This window comes from Manis pentadactyla, unplaced genomic scaffold (assembly GCF_030020395.1).
Source record: "Manis pentadactyla isolate mManPen7 unplaced genomic scaffold, mManPen7.hap1 scaffold_385, whole genome shotgun sequence".
Classification (NCBI taxonomy): domain Eukaryota; kingdom Metazoa; phylum Chordata; class Mammalia; order Pholidota; family Manidae; genus Manis; species Manis pentadactyla.
In genome coordinates, this window is record NW_026644768.1 from 1 (window position 1) to 14143 (window position 14143).

Here is a 14143-nt window from a genome sequence, read left to right on the forward strand (position 1 = left end):
CAGGAACCCCTTCAGTTGAGCCCTTCCAAATGTGCCCCCGTGCAGCCATGCCATGAGGGCCCTGACACCAGACACCCTGACTCACACACTCCAGCCTTCAGTAAGCTAGCCCAAACTACCAGGCGCACACAGTCTACCTAGGGACCTTCCTTACCCAAGGCCGATCCTTCAAGACTGGGAGACGTAGCTCTTTCTCCTAACTGATAGAGTCAAGCACAGAAAGTCAAACGAAATGAGGAGACAGAGGGATATACTTAAACAAAACAACATGACAAAACTAAGGAAAAGAACCAAATGAAACAAGAGTTAAGCAATCTATCAGACAAAGGTTCAAGTTAATGATTATGAAGAAACTCACCAGACTTGAGAGAAGAGTGGAGGAACTCAGTGACAACCTCTACAGAGAGAGAGAGAAAATCGAAAACAAACCAATCAGAGATGAAGAATGCAACAAGCACAATAAAAAAATGACAAATACATGAGCGGGAATCAGCAGCAGACTGGAGGGTCCCGAAGAGCAGGTCAGCACCTTGGAAGGCAGTGATAGGAAGTACTCAAGCTGAACAGAAATAAGAAAGAAAAAAAGGAAATGAGGATAAGTGAAGAGAGCTTTGGGACAATATCAAACATCTAAACATTTGCATTATAAGAGTCCCATAAGAAAAGAGTAAAAGGAGTAGAAAACTTATTGGAAGAAATAATAGCTGAAAACTTCCCTAAACCAGAGAAAGGAACAGACATCCAGGTGTAGGTAGCAGAGAGAGCCCTAATCAAGCTAAACACAGGTAGGCCCACACCAGGACACATCATGATTGAAGTATCAAGGATCAGAAAATATGAGAAAATCTTAAAAACAGCAAAAGAAAAGCAACGGGTTACATACAGGGGAAACCCCATAAGACAATTAGCTGATTTCCCAGCAGAAACTCTAGGAGAGTGGCACGATATATTCAAAGTTCTGAAAGAGAAAAACCTACAACCAAGAATACTCCACCCAGCAAGGTTATCATTCAGGATGGAAGGGGAGATAAAGAGCTTCACAGATCAAAATAACTTTAAGAGTTCACCACCACTGAACTGTCCTTACAAGAAATGTTAAAGGGTCTTCTTTAAGAGGAAAACAAGACCCTAACTAGAAGCAAGAAAAATCTGAAAATGAAAATTTCACAGGTAAAAACAAATGTGTATCAGTGATAGTAGATCAGTCCCTTAAAACCTAGTCTGAAGGTCAAGACCAAAGTAATGTAATCAATTACATTTTAAAAGTTAGTTAAGGGAGTCACTAAATAAAAAGGTGTAAAAGAAGGAGGAGGGGGAGTAAAAAATGTATTGTAATAATACATTGGAACTTAAGTAACCATCAACTTACCATTGATTGCTATGTGTGTAGGATATCCTCTAAGAACCCCATTGTAACCACAAGCCAGAAACCTATAATGGATACACAGAAAATGGAAAAACAAATTTAAATGTAACACTTAAGAAAGTCGCAATACACAAGGGGAGAGCAAGAGAAAAAGAGGGTAAGAGAGGAACAAGACAACCGTGAAACATTTGACAAAATGGCAATAACTACATACCTATCAATAAGTACTCTAAATGTAAATGACTAAATGCCCCAATCAAAATACATAGGGTGACCGAGTGGATAAAAAACAAGACCCATCTGTTTGCTGCCAAAAGAGATTAACTTTAAATCTAAATACTGAAACTGAAGGGATGGAAAAAGATATTCCATGAAAATAGGAAAAAGAAAAAAGCTGCAGTAGCTATACTTCTGTCAGACAAGATAGACTTTAAAACAAGGGCTGCAACAAGAGACAAAGAAGCTACATGACATAGTGATTAAGGGCACAATCCAGCAGGAAGCTGTAACAATTATAACTATTTATGCACCCAACAGTGGAGCTCCTGAGTATATGAAGCAAATATTAACAGACATAAAAGGAGAGATTGACAGTAAAATAATAATAGTATAGGACTTTAATGCCCCACTTACATAATGTGGATAGGTCATTCAGACAGAAAACCAATAACTAAACAGTGGATTTGAGTGACAGATGACATGCAACTGTATTCAAATATATTAAGAATGTTACATACAAAAACAGTAGAATATACATTCTTTTCAAGAGCACATGGACAAAAATGTACAATTAAAAAAAAACAGAAACAGACTCGTAAACAAAGAGAATGGACATTCGGTTACCGTAGGAGTAAGGGGATGGCTGAAACAGGCGGAGGGGATAAAGCGGTACAAACCTCAAACCATAGAATAATTCAGTCATAGGCTTGGAAGTACAGCATAGGGAATAAAGTTCCTAATATTGTAAAATTTTTATGTGGTGACCAATGGTAACTACACTTATCATGGTGAGCATTTAATAATGTATATAATTGATAAATAACTAAGTCATTTATCTGAAACCAATATAATATAATATTATATATAAGCTGTATGTCAATAAAAAATGTTTGAAAAAGAAGAATTTAGCAAGCTCAAGAAACAGAAAGGATTGCCGTAGAGGAAGTGGGGACAGGGATGAGGGTGAAACAGGTGAAGGGGATAAAGAGGTACAAACTGCTGGTTATAGAAATTAAATAAATCATGGGGAGAGTCAGTATGGTCATACCTTTGTGTGGTGACAGATGGTAACTACACCTATCACGGTGAGCATTTTATAGTGCATATAATTGTTGAATCGTTGCATTGTATACCTGAAACTAACATATATTTATTGTATGTCAACTGTATTTCAATAAAAAAAGAGAAACAAAGGAGGTCATTGTGTCTCAAGATTATTGCATGGGAATTTCAGGAAATGAGTTTGGAAAGATCATATAAGTCTTTTTAGGCCAAGAGAAGAACTTTGAATTTTATTCTTTGTGTGATCAGAGGCCACTGGAGGTTTTTGAGCATAGCCATGACTGTAACTAGAATACCAGCAATCTGAATCATTACGGATACCTTCTTTTCCCAAAGGTACTTGATTAAAAATCCATGACTTTATATTTCTTTGAATCTTCAGGATATATTTTACCACCACTTACCTATTTCTTACATGTGCAAAGGGAGCTCCCTAAAAAGAATATTTATATTTCATATATATATATGCATAACACACACACACATGCATATATATATATTCATGTTACATACAGTCATACACATGCTTGTTTTGGTACCAAGTGAAATATGATCCTAAGATACTTTCTAGATCACCTGCCCTTGAGGAAGGTGATCTAAAAAGTATCTTAGGATCATATTTTGTTTTCCTTTTTAAATCTCTTCCCTTTCTGATAAAGGATTTGTGTCAGTGCTCCTAAGCTTCCATGTGCAGTAAGAATCACCTGTGAGGTTTTATAAAATTCAGATTCACTGACCATCCTGACAGTTTAATTGACATCATCTAGATTGGAACTCAGTAATCTGATTTTTAACAAGGAGTCCAGGTGATTCTGGTGCAGTTGACCCAAGATCCGAATACTGCAAATTGTATACAAAATATTTCTCTTCCAAAGTTTCACTTGGTACCAAAACAAGCATGCGTATGAGTGTATGTAGCATGAATATATACATATGCATGTGTGTGTGTTATATGTATATATATATGAAATATGAATATTCTTTTTAGGGAGTTCCCTTTGCACGTGTAAGAAATAGGTAAGGGGTGGTAAAATATATCCTGAAGATTCAAAGAAATATAAAGTCATGGGATTTCAATCAAAATTGGGCTCCATACTTTAAGAAATAATATAATGGGTTGACCTACAAATGAAGGAACTAGAATGGTGAGTTCCTTGTATGTATGGAAGTACAGCATAGGGAATAAAGCTCCTGATATCGTAAAATGTTTGTGTGGTGACCAATGGTAACTACACTTAGCAGGGTGAGGGGTAAGTGTTCCGCTGGAGTTCCAAAACCACAGCTTCTGATGGAAAGTGAGAGAGCTGTGGGAAGCTGGACCTGGAGACCCAAAACTTGCCTTCAAATGTCTGAAGCCTTAATGCCTGGAGGTCATGGATTCAGCAGGCTTGTTCTGTGTTGGCCTGAAAGTGTGAAATAAGACAAAAGGATGGACGTTATAGGGAGATAAATTTGGACACAAATAAAGGAGACTCTGAAATTGCTTGAGTTGATTTCCTTAGAGTATCTACCTGTGATGAGGGATCTTCTTAATAATAACTGAGCTGCCTGTCCATCTTGGGGCTATGCAGAGCGATTCTCTGTGAAGGAAGTGGCTTATTGCCCACACCCTCCGAAGCTCCTTCTGAACCTGAGTATATGTAAACAAGATGACTATTGGCTCTTTTCTCTTCTAGGCAAATAGAAGCAAAGGAAAAAAATAAGCATCCCGGCAACAGATCAAATGGGACTGAAGCAACTCAGGAAAGGTGAGTCATTACCTTAATTTGGCAAGAATGGTCTTCCTGTAAGTCAACACTTATCTATCAAATATATGGAAAGAGGTGTCAGTGTTGCCAACCCGTGATCTTGCCCTTAGTAGGTGGGAAGCCATCATTCACGTGAATATCACTGGTAACTTGCTCAGTATAGAAATTTAACGCCAAATGGAAAGCTTCCACTCTAACACTTTACAAAGCACTTTAAAAAATAGTAGTTTGTTTAAGTCTCTGAGCCTGCTCGAATACTTTTTCTGACCTTATATTATAGATGGGGAAAATGAGATTCAGCTGCTACAACAAATCACTACCAAAAGTGGGGTTAAAACAGCACAAACTTATTACCATATGTCGCTGGGTTCAGAAGTCCTGAATGGATCTGTGTTGAGACCAAGATGTCAGTAGGGCTGTATTCTTTGGTGGAGGCTCTGGAGGAGGGTCTTCTTGGCCTTTTTCTAACTGCTAGATGCTGCCTGTAATCCTTGGCTTGTGGCTGTCTTTGAAGTCAGCTTGGGGAGATGGAATCGTTTTTATGCTGCATCGTTCTGACACTTATTTTCTTGCCTCCCTCTTTCACTCATAAGAACCATTGTAATTACTTTGGGTCTCCCTAGATGACTTAGGACAATCTCTCCATTTTAGAGTCAGCTGATTAGCCATCTTAATTCCATCTTCAACCTCAATTCCTCCTTGCCATATAAGGCAACATGTTTACAGTTTCCAGGAATTTGAATGTGGACATCTTTGTGGGTCATTAAACTGCCTCCAAAGCAAGGTTAAGTGGTTGCCTCACTTGAGTCAAAATCTTCAGATGTTTAAGCCAAATCAAGTAACTCTGTGAAAACAGCCATTTCCTATATAACCTTGCCTTCTTTTCAGGATATATGTGATGAGTTTAGAAGCCAAATGAAAAATGGTCGACTTATCTGCACCCGAGAAAGTGACTCTGTCCATGGTCCAGACTGCAGGACATGTGGCAATAAGTGCACTATGTGTAAGGAACAGCTGTGAGTAGTTTCCAAAAATGGCCCTTGAATTGTGAGTCTTAAAGTAGTAATAATCATTTCTCATCAGTTTGAGAAAACAACACGTTTTTAAAGCAGATCTAGTAACTGATGAGTGTCTGTTCCCTTTGGTAGCATTGTTTCTTTACACTTTTTTCTTCAAGGGAAAGAGAAGCAGCCGAAAGAAAAAAGAAAGACAAGGAGAACACGGGAAGCACAGGAGAGAAGAACAACGAAAAGCAGGTTTTGACGGGTGCGTGTTTGACAGGTGATACTTAGATCTGGACGGCTGGTCATAAAGTTAATTCATTCAACAGATACTTACGGAGTCTGTTCCAGTCATTGTGGACACAGCGGTAAACAAGAGAGGCCCGGCCTGATGTGATAGAGGCAGCACGCTCTTCAGCGTCCCGAGAGGGACCCTCCTTCAGTCCCCATGTGTCCGTGCGCCCCGTGACGACGGTCAAATTGTCGTTGCTACGAAGTGAATTTCTTTTCTGAAGTGTTAAAACATATCATCAAGCAATTAGATACCAAAATTAAAAAAAAGAATGTATCAAAAACTTAACCTAGATGATAAGTTCTTGAGTTGGCATTCCATTGCCGCCTTGTGTTCATTTTGGGGCTTTAAAAATAATGTCCAATGCTTTACAACACTAATAGATAGAATATGACGCACCATAATCTTTTCTAATCCGTCCCTGGACTCCAGTTAAACAAGTGAATTAGAGAAATTTCCCCAGAAAGGTCTTCCCATAATAAGCCACCTTTTCATTAGGTCCATACTGACCAAAATAGATAAAAAATTAATAATAATTATCATTAAAAGAAAATGAATCTGATAAACATTTTGGTAGGTGAACAGCTTTGAGAAAAAACTTTATTGTACAACTCCAAATGATCTCTCCAGGCTAATCTGGATCAAATTTTTTCACTTAAAAAAATCTGTTTTTAGAAATTTCAAACAAAAAAAATACTCCCTATATATGTGTAAGTAAGTCCTTCTTATTTTTCAGGGAACAAAAAGGCAGCTCTATCTTCTTACAAATGTATAGGAATTTTATTCTCTGCCAGGTAAAAGCAAAGAAGACAAGAAGGATAGCCTGGTTGTTAGCAGATTTCTGATCACAATCCAGCATTGACGTTAATTGCTTAATCTCTCTGAGACTTATGTTTTCCCATTTGCAAAAGGGGATAATGAGTGTTTATCTTAGAGGTTTTTTAAAATAACAACCAAAGGAAATCCATTAGAGACACAACACAGTGACTGTTAAAAGACAAACTTGATAAAGAAACATTTTTTTTTATTTTCATTCTTGAGGAACAAAGCTGAAAGTGTGTTGACATGTTTGTGTCAGCTAAAAGAGCATCCCTTTAATTCATTCCAGAGCTTTTTATGTGTGGAACAATGATCAAAAATGTAGGGAGACGGATTTGGTGCTCAGCTTAGTGAACATCGTCTAAATATTGTGCAGACTGCCTTAGATGGTAGTAAAATTCTATGGGGGCAAGACAATTATTTGCCTGGGATTCTATGCAGAGGATTCCCACTTCCTAAGCAGATATTGAATTAGGGTGCCTTTAAAACGTATTCATCTCTAAGATGTAATTTTCCCTAGGTTTTTATTTTCCCCTCAAGTGTCTGAGTTTGTATCTAACCAAGCAATTTTATATTCAGTTGTAACGATCAGATTATCATAGTAACATCTTATTTTTTTTCACTCCTACCTGCAGGATCAGTGCCATGAATTCCGGGACATGGTGAGAAACTGAAAGCTGGTGTGCACTGCAGACTATGATCCTGTTCGAGGTCCATATGACAAGATGCACCCCAACAAGTGTGCCACGTGTCAGAGCATGTTGTACTTGTACGTGAAGAGGTTTATGGCTTCGTTTGATATGTTGTGCCTGTTTGCAAAAAAACACTTCCTCTTAATCGAAAATTACGCACTTGACATCACACATTCAAAATAGAACAATTGCTCTTCAATTTAGAAGTTGGCAGTGACTTTGCAAAGCACTTTCAAAAGAAATTTTTATTTTGATGATGAAAAACAATGATGGTTGGAGCACCTGGGAAAGAGATCGCAAGCTATTGTACAGTGATAGAATCAGGACATGCAAAGGGGAAGCTTATGAACTAAGGAGCATGGGACAGGCCAGTTCACTTCACAGTGTCTCCGTTCCTCCTGTATATAAAGGACATGGTTGCTATACAGGACAGTTTTCGTAGGGATGCAAGGAGATAGCATTTTAAAAAATGTTTCCAAGCCTTCACGTCCTATAACTATATAGAAAACAATCAATACTGGAGAATTTAGTTATAATTTAATAGGAAAAATAAAAAGAAATGGAACAACTCTCTATATGACAGCCATAAGTTTGATCAAGGAAAAAAGAAATCGGTCTTATAGGTTCATACAATTTTGTATGACAGTATAGTCACTGAATTTACGACAGTTGATAGCATTGCCAGGAAAGTATTAATGAAAATTGCAACAGTCAGTACTCATTAGTATAAAGAGCATTTTAGATAATTTTTGGATATGAGAAAATTGTGTTAGATTTGCTAATGTTTAGAATTGGAGAAATACTTGGTTAAACAAATTCAATAGTAACCCTAGAAAAAAATTCCCTATGCTTTTTTTATTCTGCAGTGAGCGAGAAGTTAACAAAAGAAAAAAGAATGAAGAAACATCAAGTGCCAAGCCCTCAAAGTATGCAAAGGTTATTTCTTAGAAGCTACGAAGATAACTGTTTTACTGCTCATCCTCAGAATCTTGAATGCTACTCCAGTTTTAGGATAATAAAGATGCCAGTCTTTTGCTTCAAAGAAAATTCATTTTGCCAATATTGTCACTTTGGGATACAATAAGATTTTTTTTTTCTGGATTTGACTCTAATTGTGTTTCTCAGTTTTGTAGAGAATTCTCCTCCTGTGTGTGTCAATCATCGTTTTAGTCTCTCCTCGGAAGCAATGTGAGTTGACAAATAGTAAAATTCTTTACCAGCGCAAGTGCATGCTTGCTTATCTCTGACACTATACGTGGAGTGAGGCTTCAGGTGGCTTGGTGACGTTGATTTTAATGATTCAGGTAATAAATTAAACCAAAGCATGCACTGTAGCTTCTTTCCTTGATGTCTTTTTCTGTTTTCTACAGATGGTTTTCTCAGTGTCAGTGAATCGATAGTGTGTGTGCATGATGCTGCCTTTCCTGTCTGCTTTTCAAGACTGCAAAGAACATGTCTGTATTCAGTCCTTAATAATGATTATCACATTTATAGAGTTAGGTTCTTGTGGATTGCCCTTTGGTCAAGAGTGCACCCCACATGGAGAACGAGGGAAATGAAGGATGGGAGGGAGCGGCGAGGGAGATGAGGAGCTCTGTGACGTGCTGTTTGGTGTTTCCTTGCATTTCTAGGACCTGTGCAGAAAGGTTCAGGGTGAGGCGGAGGGTGGAACCTCGAAGATCTCTTCACCAACTTTCATGTATATCATACAGTATTATTAGCTATAATCACCAGGCTGTATATTAGGTCCCCAGAACTTATTAATCTTGTAACTGAAAGTTTGTATCCTTTGATCAGTGCCTCCCCATTTTCCCCATTTTGTTCTCCCCCCCATCCCCCCCCAGTAACCACCAGTCTGCTCTGTTTCTCTGAGTTTGGCTTTTTTAGATTCTACATATAAGTGATAGTATGCAGTATTTTTCTTTCTTTGTTGACATTTCGTTTAGCATAATGCCCTCAAGGTTCATCCAAGTTGTTTCAAATGGTAGGATTTCCTTCTTTCTCATGGCTCAATAATCTATGGTGTATATATGTGTGTGAAGTCTTATTTATTCATTCATCCTCTGATGGACATTTAGACATTCAGCTTGTTTTCATATCTTGACTATTGTGAATAATAACATCTGTTTTAAAAAAAAATTTTACTGAAGTATAATAGTCACATATAGAAAAAGTACACATAGAATAAATGTACAGCTAAATGAAATGTCATAAAGTGATCACACCTGTGGTGTTAGCACTGAGGTCAAGAAATAAGCCATCACCAGCGGGCCAGAAAGAAGCCCCGTCCTGCCGCCTCCCGATGTGAGTCTGGTTTTGAGCTGAGCTCTCTTGAAGGGGGAGAGGAGGGCCGCATTCCTTATTCACTTGGATCCATTCAGCCATCCATTTTTGCATTCCCTTCTTTATTATTTATTTTGCTCTTTTTTTTCTTGAGGTTAATTTTCTTATTATTTGCTAGCTTCTGGACATGGAAGTTTAGATCACTGACTTACAACACTTTCTTCTTTTCCTATTATGTAGTTAGAACTTTCCCTTCAATGCTGCTTAGCTGCTGTGATTTGATAGTTTACTACCATTCAGTCCAAACATTTCTACAGTCCATGGTGATCACTTTGAGACATGAGTTATTCAGAAGTGTGTTGCTTATTTCTGAATGTCAAGAAACTTTGTAAGCTGTCATATTTATTAGTAGTATGATTGCACTGTGAACATAAAACTTATATTTTGATGCTCAGTTCTTTGAACTTTATTGACGTTTGCCTAACAGCTCAGGATATGGTCTATTTTGGTAAGTTTCATGTGCACTTGAAAAGAATGTGAAGTCTGCAGTTGCTGGTTACTGAGGTCTATAAATAGCATTTAGGTTCAAACTGGTTAGTTTTGTTTTTCAGATATTCGAGGTCTTGATTTTTTTCTTTATGCTCTCAATTACTGAAGGAAGTATGTTAATATTTCCATTTATATTTGCAAATTTGCATATTTCTGCTTTTAGTCACTCGATTTTTGCCTCATATTTTAAAACTACATCTTAGGTTTATACATGTTTGGGATTATTATTAATGAATCTCTTATTTTTTTTTTTTAAATAATTATTTTTTATTGAAGGGTAGTTGACGCACAGTATTACATTACATTAGTTTCAAGTGTACAACACAGTGGTGGAACATTTATATACATAATTATAAGTTCCAGCTATCACCCTACCAAGCTGTTACAATATCTTGACTATATTCCTTAGGCTATACATTACATCCCGGTTACTTATTTATTTTAACATTGGAAGTCTGTCCTTTTTTTTTGTTTTTGTTTTTTTGTGAGGGCATCTCTCATATTTATTGATCAAATGGTTGTTAATGACAATAAAATTCTGTATAGGGGAGTCAATGCTCAATGCACTATCATTAATCCACCCCAAGCCTAATTTTCGTCAGTCTCCAATCTTCTGAGGCATAACAAACAAGTTCTTACATGTAGAACAAATTCTTACATAATGAATAAGTTACATAGTGAACAGTACAAGGGCAGTCATCACAGAAACTTTTGGTTTTGCTCATGCATCATGAACTATAAACAGTCAGTTCAAATATGAATACTCATTTGGTTTTTATACTTGATTTATATGTGGATACCACATTTCTCTCTTTATTATTATTATTTTTAATAAAATGCTGAAGTGGTAGGTAGATACAAGATAAAGGTAGAAAACATAGTTTAGTATTGTAAGAGAGTAAATGTAGATGATCAGGTGTGTGCCTGTAGACTATGTGTTAATCCAAGCTAGACAAGGGCCATAAAACATCCACGTATGCAGAAGATTTCTCTCAGAACAGGGGGGGTGAGGTTCTAAGCCTCACCTCTGTTGATCCCCAATTTCTCACCTGATGGCCCCCCTGCGACTGTGCCTGTCTTAGGTTGTTCCTCCCTTGAGGAATCTTAGCCGTCTCTGGCTAACCAGTCATCTTCCGGGGCCATACAGGGAAATGTGAAGTTGGTAAGTGAGAGGGAAGCCTTATTGTTTGAAAAGGTTAGCTTTTTACTTCTTTGCATATTTATGCCCTGTGGCTTCTATGCCCAGCATTTGTCTTGAGGTATCTTTACCACTTGGAAGAATTATGATACTCGGTAAATTTGATATGAGGCACGAATTCTATTTAAGGGTTGTAATTAGGAAGGAAGAAGAAAAGCTATAGAAGTAGCAGGCGGAAGAAAACATGGGAAGATTATTTCTTTGACATATCTTCTTGTAGAGTAACTTCAGCATATATAGGTTTTAAGCTACTACTTAAATTGCGCACACACATTAACATAATAGGAGTATAGTTACATAACCAAAGCATATCTGTAATTACCAGCCATCTCCAGTGAAACCAAGAGAACCAGTTAGGCACCTTAGGCATTTGTGAAAACTTATCTATGATATGGTGGATATTGTCCAACTGAACTTGAACAGTCTGAGAGAAATCACACAAATTAAAACAACCCATTCCTGGGGACTGTTCACATGCCATATGTTCTTTTAACAGTAAATAGTCTGTAGTTGTAAGACTTTGGAGCGCTACAATTTGCACTTCTCCAAATTCTTGGTTGAGTTCCAACAGTATAGATCCAGTCAAATTTGTTGTTTTACTGTATGCACAGGCCAGCTTAGATATCTCCTTCCTCATTCCCATGGCAAGTCCAGGAACTGGTGGGATGAGTGCATCTACAGCTGTAGCAGCACGTGGATCTTTGTTGGGGTTTTTTGATGATCATCTTCTGGCATGAGTCTTCCAGAGAGTGCAGATGTTGGAAGTTCTTTTACATATCGTATCTGAGTTCATTTTCGGGGTAGCCCAATTAGGCTTTGATCCTCTGTATAAACACAAACAGACCCTTTGCCTACACTTTTATATGCCCTTTATACCCTTGTGTAGAACTCGTTGGAGGTTACCACACAGGAACTGCCCTTTTTTTTTTCTTTATTTTTGACATCACTAATCTACACTTACATGATGAATATTATGTTTACCAGGCTCTCCCCTATACCAGGTCCCCCTATAAACCCCTTTACAGTCACTGTCCTTCAGCATAGCAAAATGTTGTAGAATCACTACTTGCCTTCTCTGTGTTGTACAGCCCTCCCTTTTCTCCTACCCCCCCATGCATGTTAATCTTAATACCCTCCTACGTCTCCCCCCCTTATCCCTCCCTACCCACCCGTCCTCCCCAGTCCCTTTCCCTTTGGTACCTGTTAGTCCATTCTTGAGTTCTGTGATTCTGCTGCTGTTTTGTTCCTTCAGTTTTTCCTTTGTTCTTATATTCCACAGATAAGTGAAATCATTTGGTATTTCTCTTTCTCCACTTGGCTTGTTTCACTGAGCATAATACCCTCCAGCTCCATCCATGTTGCTGCAAATGGTTGGATTTGCCCTTTTCTTATGGCTGAGTAGTATTCCATTGTGTATATGTACCACATCTTCTTTATCCATTCATCTATTGATGGACATTTAGGTTGCTTCCAATTCTTGGCTATTGTAAATAGTGCTGCAATAAACATAGGGGTGCATCTGTCTTTCTCAAGCTTGATTGCTGCGTTCTTAAGGTAAATTCCTAGGAGTGGGATTCCTGGGTCAAATGGTAAGTCTGTTTTGAGCATTTTGATGTACCTCCATACTGCTTTCCACAATGGTTGAACTAACTTACATTCCCACCAGCAGTGTAGGAGGGTTCCCCTTTCTCCACAGCCTCGCCAACATTTGTTGTTGTTTGTCTTGTGGATGGCAGCCATCCTTACTGGTGTGAGGTGATACCTCATTGTAGTTTTAATTTGCATTTCTCTGATAATTAGCGATGTGGAGCATCTTTTCATGTGTCTGTTGGCCATCTGTATTTCTTTTTTGGAGAACTGTCTGTTCAGTTCCTCTGCCCATTTTTTAATTGGGTTATTTGTTTTTTGTTTGTTGAGGCGTGTGAGCTCCTTATATATTCTGGATGTCAAGCCTTTGTCGGATGTGTCATTTTCATATATATTCTCCCATACTGTAGGGATCCTTCTTGTTCTATTGATGTTGTCTTTTGCTGTACAGAAGCTTTTCAGCTTAATATAGTCCCACTTACTCATTTTTGCTGTTGTTTTCCTTGCCTGGGGAGATATGTTCAAGAACAGTTCACTCATGTTTATGTCTAAGAGGTTTTTGCCTAAGTTTTCTTCCAAGAGTTTAATGGTTTCATGGCTTACATTCAGGTCTTTGATCCATTTTGAGTTTACTTTTGTATATGGGGTTAGACAATGGTGCAGTTTCATTCTCCTACATGTAGCTGTCCAGTTTTGCCAGCACCACCTGTTGAAGAGACTGTCATTTCGCCATTGTATGTCCATGGCTCCTTTATCAAATATTAATTGACCATATATGTCTGGGTTAATGTCTGGAATCTCCAGTCTGTTCCCTTGGTCTGTGGCTCTGTTCTTGTGCCAGTACCAAATTGTCTTGATTACTATGGCTTTATAGTAGAGCTTGAAGTTGGGGAGTGAGATCCCCCCTACTTTATTCTTCTTTCTCAGGATTGCTTTGGCTATTCGCGGTCTTTGGTGTTTCCATATGAATTTTTGAATTATTTGTTCCAGTTCATTGAAGAATGTTGCTGGTAGTTTCATAGGGATTGCATCAAATCTGTATATTGCTTTGGGCAGGATGGCCATTTTGACGATATTAATTCTTCCTAGCCACGAGCATGGGATGAGTTTCCATCTGTTAGTGTCCCCTTTAATTTCTCTTAAGAGTGACTTGTAGTTTTCAGAGTATAAGTCTTTCACTTCTTTGGTTAGGTTTATTCCTAGGTATTTTATTTTTTTTGATGCAATTGTGAATGGAGTTGTTTTCCTGATTTCTCTCTCTGTTGGTTCATTGTTAGTATATAGGAAAGCCACAGATTTCTGTGTGTTGATTTTGTATCCTGCAACT

The 14143-nt window shown here is 37.9% G+C and overlaps 1 long non-coding RNA gene across 2 annotated transcripts; it reads left to right on the forward strand.

Annotated features, from left to right (window-relative positions):
* The first annotated feature begins 1229 nt into the window (after positions 1 to 1229).
* LOC130682377 (uncharacterized) lies at positions 1230 to 9022 on the forward strand. Of its 2 annotated transcripts, XR_008995594.1 has the most exons (6): positions 1230 to 2983; positions 4324 to 4395; positions 5284 to 5411; positions 5573 to 5661; positions 7143 to 7276; positions 8066 to 9022. It is a non-coding gene; the product is annotated as an uncharacterized LOC130682377 (long non-coding RNA). The 2 variants fall into 2 exon arrangements; XR_008995593.1 differs by lacking the exon at positions 1230 to 2983 and having other exon boundaries at positions 3663 to 4395.
* Positions 9023 to 14143: the final 5121 nt, after the last annotated feature.